This window comes from Macaca thibetana, chromosome 11, assembly GCF_024542745.1.
Source record: "Macaca thibetana thibetana isolate TM-01 chromosome 11, ASM2454274v1, whole genome shotgun sequence".
Lineage (NCBI taxonomy): Eukaryota > Metazoa > Chordata > Mammalia > Primates > Cercopithecidae > Macaca > Macaca thibetana.
Window position 1 is genome coordinate 13,460,271 of NC_065588.1, and position 26,959 is coordinate 13,487,229.

Genomic DNA, 26,959 nt, shown 5'->3' on the forward strand with positions numbered 1-26,959 from the left:
GAAGGGGGCAAGCAGGGGCTGTGGATGAGGGGGACGTCCTGAAACATGTGAGGTCGGGAAAATGCCAGACAGGTCAGCAGAGGTAGGGAAGGAAAAAAGAGCTGAAAAAACGAGCAGCCACCATATGTGTGCATGCACATGCACGCCGCACTTTCAACATACCATTAAAATAGAGAAAGAAATGTTCTGGTTTCCGTAGCAACAAGGCCTATTGGTGCTTCAGCCAGAGAAACTTATTGGAAAAAAAGGCATTTGCCTGTTAAGGAGTCTGATGAATCGGGAGATAATTATACAGCATTCCACCACCACTAAAGACACACAAATACACTCCAGAAATTATTTTAAAGAGCATAGATTGTCACAAATCCCACAAAGGCAGGGGGTGGGAGTGAGGCAGCAGGCGAGGAAAAAAGGCGACTGGAATGATTCTAGGTGAACACCCAGGGAGGGGGCCCATGCGAGGCAGAGACTGGAACCAGCTCACAGGTCAGTTGTCAGAGGCGAACATGAGGCAGAGCTTGACATGTTTGTATTTGATTCTAAGGGGCCAGAACATTGAGTCCTATCTTCTTTGTCCTTTTAGGAAGTGGGTGGGTGGATCTGTCATGTCTAAACAGTTAGATTCAGTATGAGAGAGTTCGCTGAGAGCAGTGGGATCCGCGCTGTTAGGGCCCTGCTTCTGCAGAGGAATGAGCTGTGTGAATGTCATAGGACATCTGCTCCCCCAGATGGGGTGGAACAGAAGAGGAGAATCTTCAACACTGAGTAGAGGATTGTAGAATCTTCCTTAGGGTGGAAGGAAAGGAGATACACAATTGTATTTCTCATAGCACAGGACACTGGGCTAGGCACATAGCAATTGCTAAATAAAATACCTAGTGAGTGAATGAAAGATCGAATGGATACATGGATGGATAGATGATTATGTGAGTGAATTGATGAATAAATGGATAAAAAAATTGTGAATAACTAGGTTCCTGACTTCTCTCCTCTTGCTCAGCCCTAGGAACTTAATTGCAAATCAGTTTTGTCCTCCAGAAGATGGTCACTGAGTAGTCAGAGGTTCCGTGGTGAAGCTTTTGGATGAGAGTCATGCCCTGCAATTAGCCCCAAGATCTGAGGCTAAAGACGGCCCAGCATCTTCAAGAGCCTATCACCTTTGAAGATTCAGAGGTGTTGCACATATTCTCCTTCCCCCTCGTAGATGATACACCTTGTGATAAGCCCTTCCAGTGTCCCACCCTGAATTAGAGGGAAGAGCTTGCCCACTTCATCACAGCACCAGGACCACTTTCTGTAGCTCTTGGGGCTCAGGTGAGCCCTCAACTTCTGTCTGAGGGAGTTTTCCTATCCTCTGATCTCCGAGAGTGCTCCGTGAGCCCCTCGGCTGGCCCTTTCTTCACACAGGCTGTCTAGAATCATGACTTCTTATTTAGTTTTTCCTGTGTGTATGTTGCACCTCTCCCACTACACTATGCTCCTTAGTGGGAGGAGCCACCTGGAGAACCTCTTCAGAGCTGGAGCCATTAGCGGGCCGCATATCGAAGCATTGCATATTTGCAATGCTGACACCAAGGAGAAGGGCATTGATCTGTAGCCTTGAAGAATTGGCTGAAGGCATCAGACTCCACCCTCAGCTAAGATCAGCTCTGTGCCAAGAAGCCCCTTGCACACTAAACACACATACACCACACGCAACATTTTGTGGGTGCTGCTTGGTTGTCTTGCATGGCAGACATGGACTAGAGGGCTGCGTGAACTGATGAGAAAGGAAGGGAAGGAGTCAGGGAAAGTCCTGGAGGACTCATCCCCTTGCTACTCATAGGCACTTGATCTATTATTGAACTGAGTCTGTCACAGTCCAGCCCAAAGGGGTCCTACCAGGGAAGGGAACGCAGAACCACAATAGACAGCTTCTTTGTCCTGGAAGTAGAGATGAGGCAGGATTCTCTTTATCACCACAATCTTAGAAGTGCATTTTGCTTATATTTTGTTTTTTGAATAAGGAAAAGAAGGTTCAGAGAGGTTGAGCAAATTGCTCAAGGTTACGCAGCTAACGTATGGACATGGATTGAATTTACACTGTCCCTCTCCAATGTCCAGGCTCTCAACTCTGGTATTATATTGACTGTTTGGACTCAGGCTCACTGAAGGCACTGGAGGAAGCCAAAGTGTGTTTTATTTCCTTGAATGAATGTCTCTTTGAAAACACAGCCTGGTTTGGGAGTATGAAAGAGAAAAAACAGGTCAGAGTTCTTCTGCTACTTAAAATGAAGATGAGGGAAATGGTTCAGAGCAGAGAAAAACTTTTAAGTCTTATTTTGTGTAAGCATCATATTAAACAGATTCCATTCCAACTATAAACAGATTTTCACATTTCCACCTTCCCCCTCCCATTACCCTCCATCAGCCCCCACCATCCCCAACAGATTGTTCCCTTCCTTCCTGTTTATATTATAAGAAAGCAAAATTGGCTTCCCCTTCATTCTCCACCTCCCACCCTGCACCATCTGGGGGTGCAGAGCTCTTACCCCATTTTTTTTTTAATACTCCCTCGACTTCCCGTCCAGCGGCCCATTCGCTTTTGAAGCTCTGCAGCGAGTGCCTCCAGCGGCCGCCAGGGGTCGCAGTCGAGCAGCTGACGCCGCCTCTGCGCAGCGAAGCAGGGGCCGCTGGCCGGGAATCGCAAGCCGGTCTCCTGTACATATCATCGCGCAGCGTTAATCAGGCCGCAGCCTCTGCAGTGCTTTGCGAGGGGAGTCAGAGACTAGGGCTGGGAATGAGACCCGGCCTTTTCGGGCCACTAGAGCCGGGCCACCTCAACTCTCCCGCCCTAGGCTGAGAGCACACAGTGCTCAACGAAGTGCAGCGAGGCCAGCCGCTCGCCTGGCCCAGGGTCGAACCTTGCCTCCCAGGATTCCTAAACACACGGGACCTGCGAGTCTGTGGACAGCAGTGCCTGCCAGGCCTGAAGTCATCAGGAATGGCGGGAGGTGGCGTAGAGGGACAGCTCTTGATGTAGATGGGGAGGACACCTCCTCTCCCGCTCCTGCCCTCTTACGCCCCCAGCCCCTAGAAGCCAAGTGGCAGCTCTGTCCCTGCACACCCGTGGGCACTCCCCAGACCCCTGCCAGTTCTCAGGCCACCCTCAGACAGATTTGGCTAAACCTCCCATGGTCTTCTCATGTGCCTGGAAAGCCAGGCCTCTGCCAGAAGCTTATCAGATGGGAGGCAGAGCAGGGGAGGGCCAGCAAGCGCTTCCTCTAGCATGAATTTTTCAGCATTACATTTTCATCTCTCTGCCCTATTTCTCTCAATTCTCATCTCTGAAAAGAGCAGCGCAGTTCCCTCCCACTGCTCTTTTTAGAGATGGATCTACTTCTTCAGATTTGATGCAATTACTGGGCAACAAAGATGGAGGCACTGGGGGAAGAAAGGAGGAGCGGGAACAGAGAGGAGAGGAAGGGGCCTGTCAGCCCAGATGCCTGCAGGTGCGCCCAAGAGAAGCTGTGGCTCTGAGATGCTTGCCACTCTTGGGCAACACTGTTGAGCTCTTTTACTCAAACTGTTGAAGTGAAACACCAGGGGCCCATGATGCACCTCCATTTTTTCTTCCTCTTTCTCCATTTGCCTCTCCCTTTCATCCCTCCTTCCCTCTTTTCCTTTCTTCCTTCCTTAGAGACAGACACAAGCACACATATAGACATGCCTATGCATGTGCTTATAATACAAGTCATACTTGGATCTTTTGTAATAAGTTCTAAAGGCATAAGGCACCATGGGATGGGGGAGAGATCTGATCAGTTTCTTGAAATAAGTGGGATTTGAGTTGGATCTTGAAGAATGGGTAGGACTTCTGCAAGAGGGAGGAAGACAGGCCACTGAGAGAGAAAAGCTTGAACAAAGACATAAAAGTGACAGATGCCACAGCAGTTGGAGAGAGCCATGAGTAGGCTGCAGTGGCTCCATAGAAGGTAGAGGGGAAGAGGATGTTTTGAGCATAAGCCTGCAGAAGTTGGACCAGAAAATGGAGAACCCTAGAGCCCAAATGAGGAGTTAGTGCATTGGTCTGTAGACTGTGAAGCCCATCAAAGTTTTCATGGCACAACAAATCTATGGTTGTATTAGTTCATTCTCACACTGCTATAAAGACATACCTGGGACTGGAAAATTCATAATGAAAAGAGGTTTAATTGGCTCACTGTTCTGCTGGCTGTACAGGCTTCTGCTTCTGGGGAGACCTCAGGAAGCTTACAGTCATGGCAGACGGCAAAGGGGAAGCAGGCATATCTTCATCTGGCCGGCAGGAAATAAAAAGCAGGGTGGGGAGCTGGGGGAGTGGTGCTATACACCATTAAACAAGCAGATCTTGGGAGAAGTCTATCACAAGGACCACAAGAGGGAAGTCTGCCTCCGTGATCCAATCACCTCCCACAAGGCCCCTCCTCCAACGCTGAGGATTAATTACAATGAGATTTGGGTGGGAACACAGATTCAAATCATATCAGTGGTTTAGGGATATTTCTCCAAAGGATGGGTAGATAAGGGATTGAGGTGCTGGGGGTTGGCAGCTGGGCATGGAAGGTTTCGGGGGCTGTTGTGGTAGTACAGATGGAGACAGTCAGGGCCTGACCTGAGGCTGCCGCACTGGAGCAGAGAGTGTGAGACACCATGAGGAGAGGCTTCACACTTGCTCCTCAACACCCTCTTCCCACCTCTGCCCCGTCTATCACTCCCCATCACAGCTGATGATCTCCTATCACTCTTCACTGAAAAATGGGAATGATTGGAGGAGAACTCTCTTTTCTTCCATCCACCTGGTCTACACATGAACCTGTGTGTACCCATTTTCTCTTTTCCTCCTTTTAGAATGGAAAATAATTCCCTTTCTTCCTGTTTATATTATAAGAAAGCAAAACTGGCTTTCCTCCACTCTGCCTTTCTCAAGGACTTTTCTTCTCATTACTCCTTTTCTCTCCTGCATCATCAGTCCCTCCCTCTTTAATGTTCATTCTCACCACCACAGAAACATGCTCTATCATTCTGCAGCTTCACAAAAGTCTCCAATACTACATCCCTCTCTACCTAGAGCCTCATCTGTAATAAAACTTTTCCAAAGTCTACACATAGTGCTTCTATCTCTTCACCTACAAACTGCTCTTCAGTTTGCTCTCATCTGGCTCATTACATTACTTTACCAAAATTACCCTTCAATCTCCATCATCCTAAATCCAGCAGGTAGTTTTCTGGCCTTATATTGGTTCTTTCAATCATATTTAGCGTACTTGACCCCACTGTCCTCTGTGAAACACTCTTTTTCTTAGTTTCATGACATCATAACCGCCTGTATTTTTTCTGTATCAGTGACCTCTGCTTCTCATACAGCTCTAGTGGCTTCTGCTTTTGGAGAAGAGGTACAAATACTGAAGTGCCCCAGGACCTTGTCACGGGCTCCCTTTTCTTCCTTTCTCTTCCTGTCTCATCTACTCTCTTCTCTTCATTGATGTACTCCCATGGCACAAATACCGTCTCTCCAGTGATGCCTCCAAATGGATCCCCATCTCAGAGCCCTCCCCAGGGAGGCCCAGGCTCTTACATCCAGCTATCAAATTGACATCTCCACCAGCTTGTCTCATTGGAATCTTAAATTTAGCATATCTAAAACAAAACTCTTAATTCTCTTCTGTACCCAACTGCCAGCTGGTTGTGTTCCTCTCTCTATGTCCCCAATTCAAGAAATGGCATTATCATCCACCTAGTTGCTTACACCAGAACTCCTGAGTCATCCTTGATTCCTCCCTTTTCCTCATCTGTATATCCCATCCATCAGAAGTTCTATCAGGTTTACTTCCAATATAGATCTCAAATTGGCCCATTTCTCACCATGATCACTGCCATCCTGTAGTTTAAGCTGCCACGATCTCTTACGTGGCCTGGTGCAAAAGCTTTGAACTTGTCTCTCTGCTCTGCCTCTTGCCCCTTTCTCCCCATAATTCATTCTTCATGCATCAGTGAAAATGAACTTACAAAAGCATAAATCAGGTCAGATCCTTCCTCTGCTTAAATGCTCTTCTTTGATTTCCCATCACACTTAGAATAAAATCCAAAGGCTTTGAATGGCCTCCAAGGCTTTCCACAATGTGGCCTCTGCCCCCACTTCATCCTCACCTAGTTATGATCACTTCCTTCTCAATATGCTTTATCCACAAAGGTCTCATTGCTGGTCCTTGAACATGGGAAGCTTTTTCTCTATATATGGCCTTTGCATCTCCTAACCCATGGACCTGGATTGTTTGCTCTTTGCCTGGGTCTTTTTATAAGAGACTCCCTTCTCATCCTATAGAGATGCCTTTTCTGCTCATCATCATGCTCCCAGCTTTCCCACATCACCTTGCTTACCTCCTTCATGACATTGCTCACACTCTGCAACACAGAAACTTATCTGTCATCTATTGTCTGTCTCCTGAGAATAAGAAACTTGTCTTTCTTGCTCACTCCAATATTCTCAGCACCAAGCAAAGCCCCTGGCTGTGAATTAGTAGTGTTATACATTGGGTAGAAATGACAGAATCTGGTGAGTTATCTTGTATATAAAGCAGAGTGATGGAGAAGGGAGGAATTTCATTAGGGATGTGAGTGAAGAACTCAAAGAATGCAAATACAATTCCAGTGAGAAGAGGCAAAGGATAAAGTACAAGCTTTGGGTTGGGGAGGTGGGTAAGGTGCTGATTTTATGATGGGATTGTGATGCCTATCGGACTTTCAGCTGTTAGATGGAGATGTAGGCCTGTAGCTTGGGAAACAAGTTAGGGCTGGAGATAAAGATTTGGAAAACACTGGCTTAGTCTATTTTGTATTGCTATAGCAGAATACTATACACTGAGTAATTTATGAGGAACAGACATTTAGTAGCTCACAGTTCTAGGGACTGGGAAGTCTAATATGAAGGTGCAGGCAGGATTGGCGATTCCGATTCCAAGAGAGCACCTTGAACATTGTGCCCTCTGGACGGGAGGAAGCCTTCACCTTCACATGGCAGGGGGGTGAAGAGACAAAAGGGGACCAAATTCACCTTTTGATAACACCATGAATCCTACTCATGAGGTCAGAGCCCTCATGACCTTATCACCTCTTAAAGGCCCCAGCTTTTAGAACTGCATTTCAATCTCAACATGAGCTTTGAGGTGACAAACATTCAACCATAGCAACACCTTTGCCAAAATGGTAATGAAAGCACCGGGAAAGCATTGGATGAGATAATTGTGGTGGGCCAGGCAGCATGAGGGCAGAAGAGAGACTAAGCATCGTGTAGTACTTATAGTGAAGGACAAGAAAGGGGAGGGGCCTGTGAAGACTGAGGCAGCAGGGAACCAGGAGGATGAAGTGTCACTGAAGCTTAGAAAATGTGAGATTTTAAGAAAAAGTGGTGCAGGTTGAGTATCCCTTATCTCAAATGCTTGGGACCAGAAGTATTACAGATTTTGAGGGTTTTTTTTTTTTTGACTTTAGAGTATCTGCATTATATTTATGAGTTGATCAGACCAAATCCAAAAATCCAAAATCTGAAATGCTCTCATGAGTATTTCCTTTGAACATCATGTTGGTGATAAAAAGTTTTGGATTTTGGAGCATTTGGATTTCAGATGTTTGGATTATAGGATGCTTAACTTGTAGAACAAATTCAGTTCAGTCCAACAAATATTTCTTGTGCCGTCCCTCTGTGCCAGGCTACATACTTTTTATGGAACTACAAATATAAATAAGCTCTCATCTTTTCTGGAGGAAGAGGGGAGGAGTTATAGTCTGTTAGGGGAAATAGATATGTGAAAACATTTATGTAAATAAAAATATGATTCACACAAAACAGCACTATGTACTTTATAAGAGTACATCCAGATATAAAGATAATATGTCAAATGTGTTCACGAAGTTTCCTGTTGGGGAGAACAGGAGTGGAAAATGGAGATAAAAAGAAGTCAATACATAAACAAAGCAAAATGGGGGTCTCAACCAAGCAAGGATGTAATAGTTCCATGAATGGAAGCTTCTGATGATTCAGCCATCTGCCCACTCTGGTAGATCCTTGCAGCATTTTCTTTAATATCAAAAATGTTTTATTTTTACTATAAAGTGCCAAATATTTACGGTAAAATCTTCAAATGGTAGAGAATGTATAAGTAAGAAAGCATACATCACTTGGGATCCTACCTCCCAGAAATAACCTATGCTAATATTTTTGCCATCATTCTTTCTTATAGTCCTTTCTGTGTGTATACCTGCATGGCTATTTTTGGCACTTACAGTTATTTAAAAATGGCTAGTGGTTTTTTTTCAAACCACCTAGGAGTAGTTCTTCTTTTTCTGAGAAGAGCAACTTGCACATCTCCTTTTAGATAATGGATGGAAGGCTAATGTTCATCTGTTGTAGGAGAAAAGCATAATAGAACATGTTTTGGTTTCAAAAGAGCCTAAAGCTTAGACACTGGGGTTGGTGAAATTAAATGGTGAACTCCCTCAGTGTCCTTTTGCCTCCGATAATTTACAAAGAAGTCAAAGAGCCTTGCAGAAAAAGGGGGCCAACACTCCTTTTACTTGAAGTCCAAGGTTGTTAGTATAGGTCTAAGAGACTGATGGAAGCCCAGGTGGTGGAGAAAGAAGGAAGAGAAGTGTCCTGGCCAGACTCACTGATGGCATTCAGGAAGGGCTGGAACCCTCACTACCCTTATTCTCTGGACTATAATCACATGTTGGGCAAAGGTTTTATGTGAGTGTACAATAAAAATATTGTGTCCAAAGAGCTTTGACATTGAAGCCCAGGTCTGCTTAGCATGAAGTACAAGCAGCTGAGCAGAACTCTGGGAAAGACTTATCACCTCCTTTCCATCCCAGAGAAACTGCAGACAGCATGAAAATAGCTATCAGCCTGAATTACTTCTTTGCTTCTTGTGGTGAGCAGGGATTTGGCTACTGAGTGCTGCCTGCAGTGTGCAGGCCCTGAGAAAGGATTCATGGACCTCCTCCCGATGCAAAGGCATTGAGCGATGGTGACAGAAGCTATAGCTGCAGGATTGGACATTTGGCACATTCACCAAACTTTCCATTTTCATTTATCTCTTTCTTAGACAGGAAAATAGTACCACTCAGTAAGAACCTACCTTTGGGACTTTTGAAGGGAGTCACCTGGGAAGAAGGATGAATTGCTAAGACTGAGGAAGTGAGAGTTTAAAGCCATTTATTTTTTACTGTATTACAAAGCCATGGTAATCAAACCAGTATGATACTGGCACAGACCACGTAGACCAGTGGAACAGAACAGAGAGCCCAGAAACAAACCCAAACATACACAGTCAACTAATTTTTGACAGGGGCACCAAGAGAGCACAATGGGTAAAATAATCTCTTTAATAAATGATGCTGGGAAAACTGGCTTGATACATGCAAGTGAATGGAATTAGGACTCTTATCTCATACACAAAAATCAGCTCAAAATGGGGAAAAGACCTAACTGTAAGACCAGAAACTATAAAACTCCTAGAAGAAAAGAAAATCATGGAAAATCTGGACATCGGCCATGGCAATGATTTTTTGGGTATTACACCAAAATCTTAGGCCACAAAAGCAAAAATAAATGAATGGAACAGCACCAAACTAAAAATCTTCTGCACAGCTAAGTACACAATCAACAAAATGAAATGGCAGCCTACAGGTTAGGAAAAAATATTTGCAAAATATGTATCTGATAAGGGGTTAATATCTACAATTTATAAAGAGCTCATATAGCCTAATAATACAAAAACAAATAACCTGATTAAAAAATGAGCAAAAAACCTGGATAGGCATTTCTTCAAAGAATACATGAAAATGGCCAACACACATATAAAAAGGTGGTCAACTTTCAGGGAAATGGAAATCAAAACCACTGTGAGATATCACCTGACATCTGTTAGGATGGCTGTTATCAAAAAGTGAAACAATAATAAATTTGGTGGGGGTATGAAGAAAGGGACTCATATACACTGTTGGGGGGAATGTAGATTGGTGCAGCCATTATGGGAAACAGTATGGAGTTTCATAAATAAATTAATAATAGAACTACCATATGACTCAGCAATCCCTCTTCTGGGTATATATCCAAAGGAGATGAAATCAACACCTTGTAAAGATATCTGCACTCTCATGTTCACTCTAGCCTTATTCACAATAGCCATAGATATGGAAACAACCAAAGAGCCTGTCAGTGAATAAGTGAATAAAAAATTGTGGTATATACATACAATGGAATATTATTCAGTCCTAAAAAGGAATAAGATTTTGCTACTTGTTACAACCTGGAAGAGCCTGAAGGACATTATAGTAAATGAAATAAGCCAGATACAGAAACAAAAATATTGTATGATCTCATTTATATGTGAAATCTAATATATGTATATATATAAAGAGAGAGAGATCGATAATAAAGCAGTGGTTACTGGGCATGTGGGGAGAGTCAATGGGGAGATGGAAGTCAGAGGACACAATGTAGAAGATCTGGGATGAACAAATCTAGAGATTTGATTTATAGCATGAGGACTGTTGGTAACAAATTTGTACTGTTTTTGGGATTCTTGCTAGGTGAGTAGATTCTAGCCGCTCTTGTCACACACATATGGGTAACTATGTGAACTGATGAATATATTAATTTGTTTCACTATATTAATTTTCAAAAATCATATATATTTTATAACATGTTGTATACCTTAAATATATGCAATAAAATTTATTTTAAAAAGTGAAATGTAACTTGATATTTACCTCAAATTGGTAAGGTAAAGTAGAACTCTGTGTGTGTGTATTTGTATGTGTATGTATGTATGCATGTATGTGTATGTGTGTATATGTATGTATGTATGTCTATGTGCATGTGTATGTGTATGTATGCATGGATGCATGTGCGTACATGTGTATGTGTGTGTATGTGTGTGTGTATGTATGCATGCATGCATGTGTGTGCATGTGTATATGTGTGTGTATGTGTGTGTATGTATGCATGCATGCATGTGTGTGCATGTGTATATGTGTGTATGTATGCATGTATGCATGTGTGTGCATGTGTATATGTGTGTGTATTTGTATGTGTATGTATGTATGCATGCATGTATGTGTATGTGTATATATGTATGTATATGTGCATGTGTATGTATGCATGCATGCATGTGTGCATGTGTATATGTGTGTGTGTATGTGTGTGTGTATGTATGCATGCATGTGTGCATGTGTATATGTGTGTGTATTTGTATGTGCATGTATGCATGCATGTGTATGTGTGTACATGTATGTATGTCTATGTGCATGTGTATGTATGTATGCATGCATGTGTGTGCATGTGTATATGTGTGTGTGTATGTGTATGTGTGTGTATGTATGTATATACATGTATATTTGTCTGTACTGCTAGGGCCACAGAGGAGAATAAGACAGAAAGTTTATTTTCTGTACCCTAGAAGTTTATATTTTAGTAGGACAGTACATAAATGTGTGGTAAGGAATTTGGTTTCACCCAAAAAAGGTCTGGGCTTGGTTTTGGCTCCTTGGAGGTAGCTTCTAGATCCTTGGCATTTCCCTTGTGTTAGGAATGTTTTTGTTATTTGTGGCAGACCTGCAGACCCCATCTGGTAGTTTTGCTTACCAGGGGGCTCAGGGTGGGCTTCTCAGGCCACGTGATATCAGCTTCACTCCTGGGAGAGTGGGGTGCGAGAGCTGTGGATTGAGTGCTGCCATGTGGACAATGACTCAGTCGATCACGCACACAGAATGAAGCCCCCATAAAAACCCTGGACTCCAAAGCTTGGGTGGGTTTCCTTGGGCGGCAGTACTCCACGTGTGGTGTCACATATTGTGGCTGGGACGAGCAACACCAGCCGTGACTCCATGGGAAGGGAATGGCCAGAAGCTCCAGGGTGGGCTCTGCCCATATCTCCCTGGGCATTGACTCCCTTGATTGTTCGAGCTTGTATCCCTCCCCTGGAATAAACGTGACAATGAGTATAATTGATTTCAGTGAGTTCTGTGACTCTTTCTAGTAAGTTATAGAATCTGAGGGTGGTTTCGGGGATCCTTCAACTTGTAGTTGTTATCGTAAGTATTGGGCAGACCCAGTAACCTGAAGGATGACTTCCTAAACCCTGCAGTTCAGCTAACTTCAGGTGATAGATAATCAAAAAACCAAATACATAGAAAAGTTATTAATGCTTTCAGAGAGTGATAAGTTCCTAAAGAAATTAAAACTGAATGTCATGAAAGAGAATGACGGGGTGGGACTGTGTGGAACAGGGTTGTTGGGGCCTCAAGCTGAATCTTCAATGACAGGCAATGTCCGCCAGACAAACATCTGGGGACACAAATGGTTTGTGAGGTGGGAAAAAGCTAGGTGTTTTCAAGAAACAGGAAAGCAGTTCAATGTGCATGGAGTGAGGCAGAAACAGAGGAGGAGTCAGAGAGGTGAGCGGGGTCCTATCCTATAGGGCTCTGTAGGCCGAGTCTGGCCTTTGTGTTTTGTTAAGTACAATTGGAGATTCACTGGAGGATTTAGGCAGGTGAGTGATATGACCTACTTATCCTTCTGTATGCACATACATAGTTTTGCATAAAAGGGACCATACAATCCATACTATTCTGTAGCTTGCTACTTTTACATACAGGAGTATGCAATATCCAGCCATATTTGTTTTGCATAAGATGTGTAATGGCATATATTTACAAAGGGGCTATGGGAGCATGGAGGGGTGGGGTACTTCCAGCCTTAGGGAGCCATGGGCACTTTCCTGGAAGACTATGCCTGAGCCAGGTCACAGAAGATGAGAGGTAGCTGGCCTGGTGAAGAAAGCAGTGAAGGGAATCTCAGGCAGTGGGGTACCTAGTATAGGTACAGGGGCAGAAACAGAGGAGAGGGCATGGGTAAGTGGTCACCTGTGTGGAATGCTGTAGAAAGATTATTAGAGGGGATGATCAGCAATCTTTAAAAGTTCAGCTTCAGGAGAGTTGGAAGGATATGACTTAAACAGGTGTTGTTGGGTAGCAGGGACAGAAGCCACTCAAAAGAGGACAGCTGGTTATTTTAGAGATACCACAGACAGCCTGATGGTTATCCAAGAGCAGAATATGTTGGGATGGGAGCTTGACAGTCAGCAAGTAAAGCCACTCCCTGTTTTCTACAATGAGAATCTGACTGGGTGAGTCCAATCCACCACTGGACATGTCCACTATACTCTTATCAGCTTGGGCAGGTTAGCAATTTTCAAGAAAGGAATAGGGGTTGGGCAGGTTTCCCAAGTATGTTTTCTGCAGCTGTTCTAATGATGAAGGATGCAGACTCCAGAGCCAGAGTGCTCGCATCAGAACCCCAATCTATCACCTGCCAGCTGTGTGATCTTGGGCTAATAACTTAACCACTCTGTGCTCAGTTTCCTCTACTGAAATGTGAGGATGCCAATGATAGTGTTTACCAGGCAATATTGTTGTGAAGATTCAATGAGTTAGTATATAATATGTAAGTACTTAGAATAATACCAGACAGAAAAGTGTCCCCTATTATTTTTGTTAGGGCCTGATGAAAGAATGGGAAAATTGGGGAAAAAGTGTAAAGAAGTTAGACAGTGAGGGAAAGGAGAAGGATGCAGTAGTAGTTTCATAGAAAATCAGCAGGAACGCGGGGAATGTATCAGGACACAGGAAGTATGAATGGCTTTATCGATTCAGGGCGCAGAGCCAGGAATGATGCCACATGCGTGAGAGAGAATGGAAACTGACAGGGTCCATCAACAACAGAAACAGAGAAGGAGCGAAGAGTGGTGGGGATGCAGAGGGGCATTGGAGGGGAGAAAATTAGAATCTGCTGACCCTGCTTACTGCCATAAAGGAGCTGGCAGGGCCTGCTGCCAAGAATGAAGGTCAAAAGCATGTTTGGGGGATTAAGGGAATCAGGAAAGCTTCAGAATAATTTAGATGCTCCTCCTCCATGAAATTACAAAAACAAAATCTCAGTGGCATAATGAGTTCCTCTCTTCTCCGTGCCCCCAACAGCAAACTCCAATGCACACCTCTTTTACAGCGCCGGTCACATTTCAGTGTAGTGATTTGTCTATCTGACCCACCTTCTTGAATGCCATCTTTATGAGGTCACAGACCTTAGTGGGGTGCAGCAGATTTCCCTTTGCTCTAAGTGTGAATTAGAAAAAGGACCTTCTCTGGATGAAGGCAACTCAGAGGAAGGGGCACCTTTTCATAATCTGTACAGAAGTGCTATCTGCTTGCCATGTTCCTCTTCTGTGAAATTTAAAAAAAAAAAAATCATAGGCAAACAGTGCCTTGGGCCAGATGCAAGGACTGGTGAGTGAATTTCATCTCTTTCCTTTCTTTGGCTGGGATCCCTTCTCTGTGCATGGCCTGCACAACCAGGCTCTGGTCCTGGATATTTCCATTTCCCTGGTGTGTTGGATAGCACCTAGTGCAGAGTAGATGCTCAAAAGAACTGCTGAATAAGCAAACAAATTATGTTGATAAGGTGAATTATGTATAGGACCTACTAGGAATGGGAAGAAGGAATCATTAATTGCTGGACACATTCTAAGCATCGAAAACACGTTTGTTGAATGAATGGGTATGTATAAAAATGATGTTGATCACTCCACTGAGGTTAGGAAGAATGTATGTACTTCCACTCAAGGCTTCCTGATTTTGGATTTACATGAGCAAGATGAATCATCTGATGTAAAGAGGCTGCAAAAATTACTGGTTGGATTAATCCAGGGTTTGGATTGGCAGAGTGGTTTAGAGGAGGATCCAAGGCATACTTTTTTCTGGAGGTCCTCAAAACCTCTGTAGTTGATGCCAGAAGGGGTCTCTTAAGGATTTTTCTTCAAGACTTTGCAAAATCCTAAATCTGGCATCTTCTGGAGGAATAGCCTACTAGGTTCTGAGGTGCCTTGGGGTCACTCTGGGTACCAGGTGACCATCATCTCATGCTGGTTTGCAGGCAAATTGGGGGCACAGAGCACCAATTCTTCCCTGTGCTAGCTTCTGCCCAGCCCAAAGAACTGACCATCATTTAATGTAGTGTGCTATATGGTAAAGTTCTCAAGCTTTAGAGTGGATCTGAATTACCTGAAGAGACTTGATTGCTGGGCCTCAGCCATAGAATTTCTGATTTAGTCAGCTTGAGGAATCTGAACTTTCTTGTTGTTGTTGTTGTTGTTGTTGTTTTTTCAGGAGACAAGGTCTCTCTCTCAGACTGGAGTGCAATGGCATGATGACAACCCACTTCAGCCCCAAACTTCTGGGCTCAAGTGATCCTTCTTTCTCAGCCTCCCAAGTAGCTGGGACTACAGGTGTGTGTCACTGCACCCAGTTAATTTAATTTAATTTTTTGTTTTGTTGTACAGACACAGTCTTGCTATTTTGCTGGGACTGGTCTGAAACTCCTGGCCTCAAATGATTCTCCTGCTTCTAACTCCAAAAGTGCTGAAATTACAGGCTTGGGTTACCATGCCCAACCAGAACGTGAACTGATAACAGTTTCCCAGGTGAGGCTGCTGCTGTCTGTTCCTAGACCACACTTTGTGTAGAGTTGTCTTTCTTCGCATCTTCCACCCAGCGTTGCTTAATGGAGAGTGATCTGTCCCAGCAAGGCCCACATCCTCTACTTTCCACCCAGGCTTTCCTCTGACCCCTCTGGTCCTTGTTCACCACAGTCTGGCAACTGTGGGCTTTACAGTGGGAGGAAATATGGAGGATCCGCTACGGAAAATGCAGAGGTATGGTGCCTTTTCACTTGGTTGGGTCAATTCAGCTCAGGGGACTCAGAGCATTCTTCCACCTCTGTTGGCAAAAGTCAGGGCACAGCCTTGCTTCTCCTCAAAGAACTTTCCTGCTGGGGGGCGCCCAGGTCTGTGGCTCTGGCCACCATTGATCGTGCAGCTCTCGTTTTCACCCACATAGTATAGTAGAGGACCCCAAATGCCTAAGAAAATGCCCTGGCCTCCCCTTGTACCACTGCTCCGTGTGTCTTGGCTCAGTTCCGGGTTCTGCCCCTGCTTCCTCTCAGCCAGTCCCAGCAGACACGGCCCAGGCAGTCCTCCACGCCCGAGGGATCTGGAGTTGCTGTCTCTGGCAGTCCACTATTTTCCAGTTACTTATGGACTCATTTCCTCAGTTTGAACATCCCCCGAGGGCAAGGACCTCAGCTTGTTGTACTTTGAGTGTCTCCCTCCCCCTGTGATATCTAGTCCCGTGTTGTGAGGGTACACAGTGGGGCCCAATAAATAATTGCTCTCCAAATGTGGAAAAGAAGGTCTCAGGCTTACTCCACTTAGACACAGCTCACGTGGTCTTCATTTATGATATGCCTTTCACAGCACACCCTTGCATTTCCCAGCTAGCTCCCAGAGACTTCCTTACTTCTTCAGGAAGTTCTTGCAATTTGAAAATTAGAAGATATCAACTCCAGCTTCTAATCAGGGGTTTGTCCCCCAACATGATAATCATTGTTTGGGGAAATCTTTTTATTGGTGTTCTGCTTGATATAGGCCTTCTTCACCCTGGGTGCTCTGGTCCAGGAGAACTTGAATGGAATGCTGAAATGCTTCAGACTGTGAGTCAGGGAAGGAAGTTTTTGATGATTGGCAACCGGGTAAAGACTACTGTGAACTGAGAAAAATACATCTCTGCATTTTTGTGCTTCAGTTTTATTTTACTTTTTATTTTTTTGAGACAGAGTCCCACTCTGTAGCCCAGGCTGGAGTGCAGTGGCACAATCTTGGCTCACTGTAATGAACCAAGACATTCTTTGTCCCCCGGGTTCAAGTGATTCTCGTGCCTTGTACTCCTGAGTAGCTGGGACTACAGGCGCTCACCACCAGGCCCGGCTAATTTTTGTACTTTTAGTAGAGACAGGGTTTCGCCATGTTGGCCAGGCTGGTCTCCAACTCTTGACCTCAAGTGATCCACCTGCCTCAGCCTCCCAGAGTTCTGGGATTATAGGTGTGAGCCATTGTGCCCGGCCTGTGCTTTAATTTTATATCTTTGTACTTCATCAGTGAAATTGGATAATGACATCTGCAGAACTTGTCTACTATATGTGTGATTTTAAAATTTCTAAAATTATGAAAATTCTTTGAAAAGTGAAAGATATGTTGCAAATACAAGGTATTCCTATTTCTACCTGCATACAGGTTCTAAGTCTTCAGTTCTGGCATGGTATGTCTTAACTACTGAGGACTACCTGTGGGCCATTATGTGTGTGAAATATACTTTTAAATAGAATGTATACCTGTATATCTATTTTTATGCCAACAGAGTTTTTTTTTTTTTTTTTTTTTTTTTTTTTTTTTAAGGTCTGTCCATGGCAAGTACATGTCAGGGATCTCATGCTGACTTATTTAGATGTCTATGTTTAATGAGGTGAACTTAAAGCCTGCCCCTGAACATAACTGGCTAAATTGTACACGTAGTTATTAAATACAATTATACTTACAGATTCACATACACTATAGGTTACATCCTGCCCCCTCTGAACGCAGCAGGCACATTTTGCCAATGTCTGATTTAATAGCTTCCTAGGGAGGTGTTAGTTTTATTCCTCCATCCTTAGCATTTTGGAAGCATTTTTTCAGTGCTTTAGCCTTTGATTTTGGATTAATCTCCATAAACTGGCACTAACTATTATAAGTCGACTTCTCAGAGACCTGCTTATATATCCTCTCTTATGAAAGATGATCATTGGCCTAGCCCAAGAGGGTCCCTATGCTTTGGTGGTAGCTGTCATTCTAGGAAAAGGTCACCGAGACTGAGTCCCCCTGGGAAAAGTAAAACTTTGCATTTCAAACATTCCTGGGAAACTCAAGCATGCTGCTGCTGACTAAAAAGCAATAGAGGCTTATTATAAGTGGAGGAGATCCTATTTCACAAACTGATTGTACTCGACATGAGAAGTGTAGGCCAGACCTTGATCCCGATTAATGAAATTGCCAATTGCTATTTACAGACATTATCCCCGTACCTCTGATAGGATTGTAAAACCTCTTTCATTCAGGCTCCATTAATTTAGAGTTTGGGTTCTTACGGAGAGGGTCATCCTTTGCATTGATCTCTGAATTCTTTTTTTTGAGACAGAGTCTCGTGCCGTTGCCCAGGCTGGAGTGCAGTGGCTCGATTTTGGCTCACGGCAACTTCTGCCTCCCGGGTTCAAGCCATTCTCTTGCCTCTGCCTCCCAAGTAGCTTGGGTTACTGGCACGCGCCACCACACTCAGCTAATTTTTGTATTTTTAGTAGCGACGGGATCTCACCATGTTGGCCAGGCTGATCTCAAACTCCTGACTTCAAGAGATCTGCCTGCCTTGGCTTCCCAGAGTGCTGGGACTATAGGCATGAGCCACAGTGCCCGGCCGGATCTCTGTATTAACTATGGAAAAGATTCTGCTGCAAGAATTAGGAATGTGAACAATTATAGTGGGCGCACATTTAACACACATGTGCATTGCTTCAGCAAACTGAGTGTCCTCTGTGGGTATTTTACCAGTTTGTATTTGAGTTGTCCAAGAAAAAATGAGTGTGGGGTGGATACAGCAGTGTTGCATGAAGGTTATAACCAAAAAGCTGTCAAACCACAGGCTCTTCCTTCTCTCCCATGACTACATGGTCTCTTGTTGATGGCACCTCTGCTTCTTTCTGATATTTGCTCCATTTCTCTTCCTAACCAATTCCTCTGCAGGCTCATAGTTTCTGGGTCCTATTAGCTTCATGTTGTACCTGGTCACTGTGTTCTTACTGGCTCCAAACACCAAGTGCCAAGTTGCCCAGTGTTGTCTACTCCAACTCTCCTACAAGCCAACTGTGTTTTAAGCCAGACTTTATAGACCATATGTTGCTGGCCACTCCAAATACTGGTGACTGCTGTGGTCTGCATGTTGGTGTCCTCCACTAATTTTTTTTTGAGACAGAGTCTCGCTCTGTCACCCAAGCTGGAGTGCAGTGGTGCAATCTTGGCTCACTGCAACCTCTGCCTCCTGGGTTCAAGCAATTCTCCTGCCTCAGCCTCCCGAGTAGCTAGGAATACAAGCGCACGCTACCATGCCTGGCTAATTTTTGTATTTTTAGTAGAGACGGGGTTTCACCATGTTGGTCAGGCTGGTCTTGAACTCCTGACCTGTGATCCACCTGCATCAGCTTCCCAATGTGTTCGGATTACAGGCATGAGCCACTGCGCCTGGCTCCTCCACTAAATTTCTATGTTGGAACAGAATCCTCAATGTGGTAGTATTAAGGGGTGGGGTCTTTAGGAGGTGATTAAGTCATAAGGGCTCCACCTTCACCAGCGGGATTAGTGCCTCATAAAAGATGCCCAAGAAAGGCCGTTTGCCTCCTCTGCCAGGTGAGGACACACAGAAGTTACCATCTAAAAGCAACAGGCCCTCACCAGATACTGAATCTGCTAGAGCTTTGATCACGGACATCCCAGCCTCCAGAACTGTGGGCAATACATTTCCCTTCTTTATAAATTATGCAGTCTGAGGTATTTTGCTATAGCAGCCTGAATGGACTACAATAACCTTTGGTCCAACAGTATTGCCAAGCTGGAGTGGAGCCATGTGTTAGATGCCATGGCCCCCTATGCAGGAAGTGTCCCTTATGACTGGGACAACAGGCAAGGCAGGTGTTTAGTAGTTGGCTGCTCCAGTTGACTGTGTCAGGGGAAGGAAATACTGGCCCACACAGGGTAAGAATTCAGCTGTAACTTCAGTCGCATACTCACCAGGCATGCTTTAACTTCGCCTCCCAGCTGATTTGGTGCCATGTAAAATTAAAAGAAAAAAGTCAACCTCAGGTCCATTTCAGTGGTGAGGGACAGGACCTCCCATGCCTGTGGTGTCTTCCACTGCCATTATGTATGGCACCTGTTCAGTGCTGGGTCGTCACCCTTCATCTCTTTCACAGACTCTCCCCGAGAAATCCATACCCAAGCCCAAGCCTCGGTCATCCCCATGATGACCCTAAAATCGATGTCTCCAGCTCAGCTGTTCTCCAAGCTCTGGACGATTGTATTCACTTTCCTCTTAGACATCTCATCTGTATGTCCTACAGGCATCTGAAATCCACAGGGGCAAATCAAATTTGTGTCTTACCCAAAGGCTTTTCTTATATTTGCCAACCTAAATTTCCCAATTTAGTGACTATCAAGAGCTTCTCTCCAGTTGTCTAAGTCTGAGATGTTCTAATAATTTTGAGTCTTCTCTATCAACCATATCCATTCAGTTACAGCATCATATCAATTTTTCTTCCCAAATAGTTCTTGAATCAACCCCTTCTCCACAATACCCATTGCCACTGCTTTTGTTCCCATCACCTTCATTTCCTAGTAACTAGAAATCCTTACCATTTTATTTCTCTCAATGTGTCTGTCATACCACTCACTGCCAGAATTATCTTTCTAAAAATGACCTAATGTCAGTTCCTTAATTAAAACATTTCCATGGATCCCTGTTGTCTGTAAGAGGAATTCTAAGCTTCTTGGCATAGTTTATTACAGCCTTTATGGTCTGCCCCTAACTACCCCTCACCTTGTGCCCCAGGATTTCCCGATCACTCTTTGGGCTCCAGTCACACCCAGTTCTCTCCACATGCCAAGCTCTTCTGCAACTTCCTGTACTTGAATACCTGCATTGTGCCTGGAATATCCTTTCTCTACCTATCCGCAAGGGTCAGCTCAAAATCTTATGACCCCAATCCTAAGGCACCTTGTAGGAAGCACTGGATGTTTGGCCGATTTGGGTGCCTCGGGGGTCCAGGAAGGTAACATCAGTGAGTCATCGGGCTGTCACCATGACTGAAGCTGTGGCAACGTAAAGAGTGCTTGGACTGACTAAAGTCCTCTGTAGTGGACGTCGCTCATTTTGTTCCCTCACCACATTTGAGCACCTTTTCTATATTTCTATCATTTCCACACAGTGAAAGTCCTGCCAGAAAACCAGGGGGTGCAGATATGAGACCAGAGTTTCACCGACGAGAAGTGCCCTCATGAAACGTTATCTGGACATGAGTGGTATGAGTGTGGGCTGTGCCATGGCATGAATGTTCTGGTCGGCCTGACAGTGAGGGCATCGGGTTCTGTGGATGGCCGTGCTTCAGCATCACGGGTGCCAGGCAGTAACTGCGGCATGCTCTGCTAGAGAAACGTCTGGGATGCAACTGGGCTCACTTCTGGCTGTGAACTTTCAGAATCAACCTCTCTGGCCCTCCTGGGAAATCTCTGAACTACCCAATACCCTTTAAATACATTTCTTTTCTGCTTAAACTAGCTCGAGTGGATGATGTCATTTGTACCTGAGAATTCCTGATTGAAGGATAATCAGTGAAAATACACACACTCTCACACACTCGCACAGTCTGACACACACACTCACACACTCACTCACACACACTCATGCGCACACACACACACTTGCACACTCACGCACTCTCACACACTCACACACACTCATACACACTCACACTCTCACACACTCACACACTCTCACACTCACACTCACACACACATACACACACACACTCACACACACACAATCTATATTTCTTTCTCTATTGTATTACTCTTCTATTGCTGCTGTTACAAATGACCACACACTGACTGGCTTAAAACAACATAAATTTATTACTCTATAGTTCTGTAGGTCAAAAGTCTGACACAAGTCTCACCAGGCTAAAATCAGGGTGTCAGCTGGGATGCACTCCTTTCTGGAAGCTCCAGGAGAGCATCTCTTTCCCATCCCTTTCCAGTTTCTAGAGGCCACACACTTCCCTTGGCTCAGGGCACTCATCCCCCACCTTCAAAGCCGGCAACAGCAGGGCAGGTATATTTCACGCTTCAGACTTCTCCTGCTGCTTCTTTTGTCCTCCGCTCTCTCTCTGGCTGACTGAACCTGGAAAAGGTTTTCTGCTTGTAAGGACTTCTGTGATTAGACTGGACCTACCTGGATAATCCAGGATAATCTCCCATCTCAAGGTCTTCAACCTTAATCACATCTGCAAAGTCCCTTTGGCCATGTCAGGTAACATATTTACAGGTTCCAGGGATTATTCTGCATAATACTGCTTGATATTATATATATACATGTATATGTGTATATATGTATGTGCATGTATGTATATATTTCTCCACACACACTACTTTCTCTGAAAATGCTGGAATTGACTCATGCATCATGTATGTATATCTGACTCACATATCCTATATGTATATTTGACTCATGTATGATGTATGTATGCATGTGTCAGGTATGTATATCTCCCCACATTTCCAGAAAAATTTTATGAATCCTGGTATTTATGTCTGTCACCCACAGTTGACTGTATGCCTCAGGTCTTACTTATCTTCATGTTTCCAGCACATAATTGATGTTTACAGAATAGGTTGTTGACTGTAACAGCAACCAGATGAACTTTTCTGGAAAGCTATGTCGCCTTTCCTACCCGTCTCTGCGGGAGTGGCCGAGGCTGGCCCAGTGTACATGTGGTCCTGGCCAGCAGGCAGCTCCTCCCCGCTCCCCCAGTGCTGTTGTCCTTGGGTACTTCTCCAAGGCACTTTCTCTTATGTACATGCACAGCTGTTACGCCAGCACCTGGGAAATGTCACACCTCATATCTTTAATTTAATTATTCCTCCAACGTCCTAGGGAGGTGAGGCCGACTCAGATGCCAGATGCAAAGATGGAGACACAGGGGGTCTTGGACTTTTCCACAATCCCCAAAGGGGACTCTGGAGAGGCCAAGAAAGGGTACTGCTGGCTTGTTGCTCAGGCTTCCCTTGGGAACCCGCAGCTTTCCTTCCTGCCATCCCCAATCTGTCACACGGTAACTGGGTTCGGTGGTGGAAAGACAGACTGTGAGGAGGAAAGGCAAAGACATCTTTGAGAAGCCCAGGGGCACTTGTCAGGAACAGCACATCTGGCAGTGCTTCAGACTAAGGCTGGCCTAGATTCCGTGATGAAATAAACAAACATGGTGGATGCCTGTAACTCATGGAGGGGTGGTTAGAGATCTCAAATGACTTCCTACTGCTCTTAGGATAAAGTTCCAGAACCTTAACAAACCTTGCGTGATCTGGCCCCTGCCTCTCTCGCCAAGATTTTCCTGGCTCTCAGCAGCCCAGCCAAGTAGTCATCTTTCAGTTCTTCAAAGTGGCCATGCCCTGTGCTCATGCCTCTGTCTCTCCATGGACCATTTTCCTCCATTCCCTTTCTTATTCTTCCATCTAGCCAACTCAAAGCGCACTGCAGGTCTCTGCTTAAAGTCACTTCTTCATGGAAGGCTCTCCAGACACCCTAGGCTAGGTTAGGTTCCCTTGCTATATAGTCTCATAAAACACATCACAATTGTAATGAACTAATTAATTGTCTGTAGTGACGTGATTACTACTTTAAGGTCAGTCTTTTCTCTTTAGACTATAAACTCCATAGGGAACTTATCTTGTTCACCTCTTTATCCTCATAGGATAGCATAGTGCTGGAATAGGGTTGGTACTTAATAAGCATTAGGAGATATACCTGATGTAAATGATGAGTTAATGGGCACAGCACACCAACATGGCACATGTTTATGTATGTAACAAACCTGCACGTTGTGCACATGTACCCTAGAACTTAAAGTATAATAAAAAAATACATAAATAAAAGAAGAATTTATTGAATTAATAGCTTTCTAGTAAAATTCCACCAATATGCTAAGGAAGATATTACTGGAGAGATTAGGAAGTGGTACATTTCCAATTCTACTGCAAATTCTGAGGCCAAGCGCTTCATCTTACATTATTTAATTCCCCCAAATTTTATCTCCCTCATTCCTTCTTCCTAAGTACTAGCAATTATTAAACACATGCTCGATGACAGAAGGAAGAGAACTAAGAGTATGCTGTTGAGGGGATGGAAACTCAAGGAGCAGGCCTGGGTCTAGGGCTGGTTTTGTTAATAACCTATGAGACGACTAGCAAGTTATTCAACTTGCACGTGCTTCACCTTTAAGCTTGGCTTGTGCCTCCGTACTGTTGCTCTCCGGGCCAGGAAGAGAAGGACCTCCCCATCTCTGTGCTTAAAGGGGGAGGGGTGGTGGACACATAGATTCCCATGAATGTGCATTGAGAAATCTTAACTTTGCTCTCCAACTTTGTAAAAGAGCAGAGAGAGGAAGTTAATCAAGGGAGGATGAGCTCAAATGGTTAGGGAAAGGTGGGAAGGCAGCATGAGTGCTCTGAAAAGTTGGAGCTGGTAGGGACCATAGATTTCGTCTGGTGCTGCAGGTGCATAGTTTACAGGTGAGGCCCTTGAGGACCAGATAAGCTCATCGGTTCATCCAAGATGAGTGACTAAGCCAGGACTCAAATCCACCTCTTTAGATGTCTAAGTCAGTGCTTTTGTTTCTCTGTCATTTCCTCCATCCACTCTGATGGCTTGCACTGGTCAGCTCAGGCTTCGAATTCCTGCTTCTGCTGAGTCAGTTCACTTTGTGGATCACCTGGACAACCTGTGCATGCCTGGTCTTATCCTCACTGTTACTTCTGGCTGGATGTGACTCCTTCCCTCCCACCAAGTGGTATCATCACAAGGCTGGTATACAGCTATCTCTAAGTGAAGGCTTAGGGCCACGGAGAGGGTTTCCATTGCAGCATCACAACTTTACTATATTAATAGACACCTTGTTCTTCAATGTTCTTGGGCATTTCCTGCTGACCACTGTTCCCAGCAAGAGACAACCCTAAGCTATGCGACACAGGTCTCTCTCTCCCATCTTCTCTCTCATCTGACTCTAAGCCCTAATGCTTTTATGAGCAAAAGAAATCTAACTATGTCTTTGATGGTCTCCTTTCAGACTAAGCCCTTGGGGCCCATGTTCTGCACTTGGTAGGCATTGCAGGGTATTTTCCTAACCAAAGGCAGTTCTCTTCCCTAGATAGACTTTATCTAGTGTCATCGGTGTGGATGTGTGTGTCTAAATATATTATGGCCCTTTTTAAAACATTTTCTTAATTTTTCTTTTTAGGTTATTTTAATGTACAAGATTCTTTCAGAGGAAGATAAAAGCTCAGAGGAAGATCAGGAAGAGAGAAATGTCCATGGTCATTGTAGGCAGATGAGGAGTATGCTGGAGAAAGTAGAAATATTGGAGACACCTGAAAACCACAGAGTCAAGGAAAAGGCAAAGCCCAGATTAAAGGTAGTGTCTGAAGTGGGTGCTGGTGGTGGGGCACATAAGGCCAGGCTTTTGGGGTTGGGAGTAGGGTGAGGGGTGGAGTAGCTGAAGCCCCTGAGATGGGCACTATGTCAGATGGAGATTGGGCAGGGAGGAGAGGATTCATTGAACCAATGGGACAGAATCCCACCCTTACAGCTGTGGCTGCAGCTGCCAGGGACTGACTGCCAATTACCATTAAACAGGACCTTGGGAGGCACATCAAGGAGGCCTGGGAGTTGGAGGTCTAAATAGAGCACAGAGATTTTGTTAGGCCATTCTCATCAGACATGGTGAACATGGTCAGGGGTTGGTGGCAGCAGTGTGAATAGGAGGTGGGGTATGGGAGGATGGGTGGTGGTGGGTGTTCAGAGGAGGGTCATGACCGTTCAGGGTCTTTATTGCTTCCTTCCAAGACATGGGTGGGAGAATGAAACTGGATCCTCAACTCAAGATCAATCAAGGACTTAAATCTAAGACCTGAAACTATGAAAGTTCTAGAAGATAACATTGGAAAAACTCTTCTAGACATTGGCTTAGATGTTGACATGGATGTGGTGAAAAGGAAACACTTCTTCACTGCTGGTGGGAATGTAAGCTAGTACAACCTCTATGGAAAACAGTGTGGAGATTCCTTAAAGAACTAAAAGTAGTACTACCATTTGATCCAGCAATCTCACTACTGGATCTCTACCCAGAGGAAAGGAAGTCATTATACGAAAAACATCCTTGCACATGTGTGTTTATAGCAGCACAATTCGCAACTGCAAAAATATGGAACCAGCCCAAATGCCCATCAATCAACAAGTGGATAAAGAAATTGTTGTATATATATATGATGGACTATTACTCCGCCATAAAAAGGAATGAATTAATGGCATTTGTAGCTACCTGAATGAAACTGGAGACTATTATTCTAAGTGAAGTAACTCAGGAATGGAAAACCAAACATTGTATGTTCTCACTCATATGTGGGAGCTAAGCTATGAGGATGCAAAGGCATAAGAAAGATATAATGGACTTTGGAGACTTAGGGGGAAAGGGTGGGAGGGGTATGAGGGATAAAAGACTAAACATTGGGTTCAGTGTATACTGCTCAGGTGATGGGTGCACCAAAATCTCACAAATCACCACTAAAGAACTTACTCATGTAACCAAATACCACCTGTTCCCCAAACCCTATGGAAAAAAGAGGTCTAGCCCAAATGGGAAATACTCTCATTTGTTTCCAGAAACTCCTTCTGTTTTGTTTCCAGCTGTCTCAGGCATGGGCAGAGTATGCTACTCAAGAAATCACAGAGCCTAAGTCTCTTTCATGTTAATAATTATAATAATAGCAAATATTTAAAATGCTTTACATATGTTTTCTCATAATACATTTATGAAGAAGGTATTATCCCTATTTTACAACTGAAGAGACTGAGACACAGAGAAGTTAGGGAACTTGTCCAAGATCACACAGCCACCAACACTGGAGCTGGGAATCCAACCTCAGTCTGTTTAGCATCAGAGTCAAATTACTGAACCACTACACCCGCCGCCTTTGAGTAGACACTTGAAGAAGCATAAACTGTATGTGTCTGGGTAAAAGATAACTTTTCTCAATCAGAAAGATGGCAAAAGAAATAGTTTGATAACTTTGGATGTATAAACCCTTAATCAAATATAAACTTATAATCTTAAGTTAATTATTTATGTAAAAATTATGTA

The 26,959-nt window shown here is 44.2% G+C and overlaps 1 long non-coding RNA gene across 1 annotated transcript in view; it reads left to right on the forward strand.

Annotated features, from left to right (window-relative positions):
• The first annotated feature begins 359 nt into the window (after window positions 1-359).
• Window positions 360-26,959, forward strand: part of LOC126930796 (uncharacterized) — a 51,566-nt gene continuing 24,966 nt past the window's right edge. The window contains exons 1-2 of the long non-coding RNA XR_007717679.1: window positions 360-486; window positions 25,061-25,234. This is a non-coding gene — a long non-coding RNA (uncharacterized LOC126930796). The remainder of the gene's footprint in view (window positions 487-25,060; window positions 25,235-26,959) is intronic.